The sequence below is a fragment of the Geospiza fortis genome, unplaced genomic scaffold (assembly GCF_000277835.1).
Source record: "Geospiza fortis unplaced genomic scaffold, GeoFor_1.0 scaffold114, whole genome shotgun sequence".
NCBI classification, from domain to species: domain Eukaryota; kingdom Metazoa; phylum Chordata; class Aves; order Passeriformes; family Thraupidae; genus Geospiza; species Geospiza fortis.
In genome coordinates, this window is record NW_005054383.1 from 2,081,523 (window position 1) to 2,086,240 (window position 4,718).

Here is a 4,718-nt window from a genome sequence, read left to right on the forward strand (position 1 = left end):
GGTCCCGGCGCCGCCGCCCCCACGCCCGCGGAGCTGCAACACGGAGCCCCCCGGGAATCACACGGGGATGGGGGCCCAGCCCTGCCGGGGTCCCTGATTGAATCACACGGGGATGGGAGACCAGGTCCAGCCCCACTGAGGGTCCCCAGCTGCAGCACACGGGGACAGGGATGGGGGTCCAGCCCTCAAACTGCGGGGCACAGGGAGCAGATCAAGGACCCAGCCCCCTTCAGTCTCCCCAGAGCCCCGGTCCCTCCATCAGTCCTTCCCCTCCCCTGGCTGTCCCCTGGGCAGGGTGACAGCCCCTGAGCTGTCAGGGTGGGCTGTGGGGGCCACCGTCCCCTGGGGACAGGAGTGGATCCGGCAGAGGGCACAGCCGGTGACATCCACGGGCCCTGCCACCCAGCCAGGGGGGCTCCAAGGGCAGGGACAAGCCAAGGGACAAGCCTGGTGGCCCTGGTGCTGCAGCCTCCCCAGCAGGTGCTGGCAGTGGGAGGGAGGGCTCTGTGCTGGGGAAGGGGATTTTGCCACCAGGGGAGCAGGAGATCCCCCTGAGGTCCCCAAATCACCAGTGCAGCCCTACCAGGCTCCCAGTGCAGCTGTGCTCCCTCCTGCTGCAATGCTGGCGCCCATCCTGCCCTGCAGCAGGGGGGGTTCATCCCCCAACCTGGCTGCATGCACCAGAACACACATTTGTTTTACAAATTTAAGATGTTTGTCTCAAAGCTGCTGCAGTGGAGCAGACACAGGAGCCAGGGGGATGAGGAGTCACAGCTGTGGCTGCAGTGATGCCAGCGGTGTCTGCTGATTCCAAGTGACAAACAACGCCCTGGGGGAGCAGCCCAGGGTAAGGATTTGCTGTCTGGGGGGAAAATGAGGCCTCAGGTGCCTCCCCCAGCACGAGCCAGCGCCAGGGTATTTGCTCATTGACAGATACTGAACTTTGGACAAGAGCCTGGAGGACACAGGGAATGGCTGCCACTGCCAGAGGGCAGGGATGGATGGGATATTGGGAATTAGGAATTGTTCCCTGTGAGGGTGGGCAGGCCCTGGCCCAGGGTGCCCAGAGCAGCTGTGGCTGCCCCTGCATCCCTGGCAGTGCCCAAGGCCAGGCTGGACAGGGCTTGGAGCAGCCTGGGACAGTGGGAGGTGTCCCTGCCATGGCAGGGGTGGCACTGGATGGGATTTAAGGTCCCTTTCCCACCCAAACCATTCCATGATTCCATGATGGCACAGCCCTGGGCACTCATGGGGGATGATTCCAGCCAGGTCCCCCTTCCCAGACTGACACTGCACACCTGCACCCCACAGATGCCCCCGTGTGAACCCATGCAAAGGCAGCAGAGCATGGGCTGGGCTCATCACACAAGGATGCTGGATTTGGGGGCTGCAGCCCTGGATGCCATTCCCTAGAGAGGAATCACAGAACTCTGGATGTTACTGTCCTGCTGAGGTCCATCTGGATGGGATTGTCTCCCATGTCCCTGGAATGGGGACATGAGGAACGAGCTGTTCCTCTCCATATGGATGCACTTCAGGTGGGTCTCCATAGCGACTGCAGCGCTCCAGGCTCTGCCAGGGCAGATCCTGATCCATGGGGTGCTCAGAGCCACGGGAAGAGGGGCTGGGACAGCACCCTGCTCCCAACAGCTGCTGTGCTGCCAGGGTGGGCTTGGCACACAGTTGTAACTGAGGACACACGACTGGTAAATTGATTTATTTATTAATTAAAGGTGATGTTCACCATCAGAGCTGGGAAAATTGTCCTGGAGTGGTCTCAGGCACTGAAGCTGTTGGTGCTCCTTGGGCAGCCTGAGCTGCAGGGGTGCTCATGGAGAGGGGAGCATCCTCCAGGGCCCTGCATGGGAAAATCATGGAATTGTTTAGGTTGGAAAAACCCCCTGAGATCATTGAGTCCAATGAGGCAGCACTGCCATGTCCACCATTAACCCATGTCCCTAAAACACCACATCTACAAGTTTTTGGAACACATGCATGGATGGTGACTCCACCACTGCTCTCAGCAGCCTGTTCCAGTGCCTGATCTCTCTTTCAATGAAGAAATTTTCCCAAAATCCAACCCCAACCTCCTCTGGTTGGAGGCTGTTTCCTCCGGTCCTGTCCCTGATCCCTGTGACAAAAGCCATGGTCACTAAGGGATAAACACCCAGCCAGAGAACCCCCAGGGCTAAATCCCTTCCCCCCAGTGCTGTTACCAGCAGCAACACCTCCTGAAGGCGGCTTTCACTTCATCCATCCATTATTGATGGGGGAATGCATCCGTGTGCATTATTGCAGCATCTGCTAATCAAGGGGCTTTGCTCCCATCCAGAAGCAATCGGCACAACAGAAGCACTCCCCAACACATGCCGAGCCCCAGTTATGCAGCAAACTTCCCAGAAAAGGCTGTGGGAGAGAAATCCCTCAGCACGTGAGTGGCCAGGGAGCAGCGTGGGGAGGGACACGGCTCCCTGCGGCTGAGCCATCTCCAGGGCTGCCCCTGGGGCAGCTCTTGGGGCTTTGGTCAGCTTGGCACAACGGGACTATCTGTTTCCATCCCATTTCCATCCCACCTCCATCCCACTTCCACCCCATTTCCATCCCACTTCCACCTCATTTCCATCTCATTTCCACCCCATTTCCATCCCACTTCCACCCCATTTCCATCCCACTTCCACCCCATTTCCAGCTTGTTTCCACCCCCTGAGGCGATGACAGGCAGGGACCCCACTCCATCACACACAAAGGTCACTCCAGCCGGTGTTACGTGTGATCAATGAGTGCTCCCGGCTCACAAAGGCTCCATTGGATTTGGCTCTCACTCAGAGCCCTCGGCAGCTGTGGTCCCTGCAGCAGCCCCCGGGATGCAAACCGGGATTCAAAGCTGACCGGGTCTCCTCGGTTTCCATGTGGATTCTCGCCTAATTCACGCCGGAAGGTTTTAACGATGAGATCAAGACCTTCTCTGAAATCCATCGCTATTCACATCCTGCCCCGGGGCTGGGCTCTTTGTCCCCTGCTCTGCCGAAGGGCCTTGGCAGGCAGGGCAGCATCCACACTCCAAGGGTTCAGACCCCGGGAATTCAGGGAGCAGACAATAGAATGCATCTTTTATTTCCTCCCTGCCTGCTCGGAGCCTGGTTGCAGCTTTTGCTGTTTCCAACCCTGGGGCTGCAGCACAAGGAAAACCTGGCTGGAGCTGCTGGAGAGAGTCCAGGGGAGCCCACGGAGATGCCCCCAGGGCTGGAGCCAGGCTGGGAGAGCTGGGGGGGCTCACCTGGAGAGGAGAAGGCTCCAGGGACACCTCAGAGCCCCTGCCAGGGCCTGAAGGGGCTCCAGGAGAGCTGGAGAGGGACTGGGGACAAGGGATGGAGGGACAGGACCCAGGGAATGGCTCCCACTGCCAGAGGGCAGGGCTGGATGGGATATTGGGAATTGGGAATTGTTCCCTGTGAGGGTGGGCAGGCCCTGGCACAGGGTGCCCAGAGCAGCTGGGGCTGCCCCTGCATCCCTGGCAGTGCCCAAGGCCAGGCTGGGCAGGGCTGGGAGCAGCCTGGGACAGTGGGAGATGTCCTTGCTGACCCCCTCCAAGTGAAAACACCGCTAATTGTCATTTAGCTGAATCATCACTAAGCTGGCCAGGGTCCGGGTTAGCCCCAGGTGCAATCACTACGGGACATCTTCATCAGAGCCTCCCAGCAGCTGCTCACTGCTCCTCAGAGAGGTGGCATCGCTGCTTTGTCCCCAGGGTGGTCCCCCGGACTCCTGAGGGAAGCTGAGGATCTCCTCTGGTGTTTGCCAGAGCACGTGTGCAGTCACTCTGAGGAGTAAGTGGCTCTGTCCCCAGTGTGGGGGCTGAGCTCTCGCTCCTCCCAGCCCAGGGCAGAGGGGGTGAGCAGCCCCTGTGGGCCTGGGGTGCTGCTCCAGGTTGCAAGGCAAGATGTATTCTGTTACCATCTGTATGGCAATTGTCTTTTGCCAAGTGGGCAGTTTGCCTTATCTCTCTGAGTAGTCACAACCACTCCTCCCTGGGAAGGGACATCTGCTGATAACAGCTATTGGATGTCACTGCATGGCTGATAAGAACCACAGCATCCCATTGGGAGATGTGAGCCCAGAGGGAGGAGCCAAGCATTCTTGTTGACGGTGGTCACAAGGGTGTTTGGGTGAAGGAAGAGATGTAGATCTTTGACTCATGATCAGAAGGTTTGATTTATTATGTTATGATATATACATATACTATACTATACTAAAAAGAAAAAGAAAGGGAGAGTTTCCAGAAGCTGCTAACCTAAACTAAGAAAAGAAAGAATGAAAAACAAACCTCGCTCTCCTGGACTGTCTCCAAGAAAGCTCAGTCCTGGATTGGCCACCAACTCCAAACATCCAAACTGGACCAAGCCAGGCAGACCTGTTACATTCCACAGCAGCAGATAACCTATTGTTTATGTCTGGTTGCTGAACTTCTCAGCTTCAGCAGGGAAATCCTGAAAGGATTTTTCATGAAAGAAATGTCTGTGACACATTCCTACCTGGATATAATCTGGAGATCCTGGAATAACTGCACGGCTTCTGCACTGGATTCCCCAGAGGAACAGCAGCTGCCTCTTCCACTGGATCTTCAGAGGAAGATCACACCTTTCTCCAGGATCCCTGCTCCAGCAGAACCACCCCTGACACTGCAGGAGGGCTGAGCCACAATTCCAATGGGACTGCTG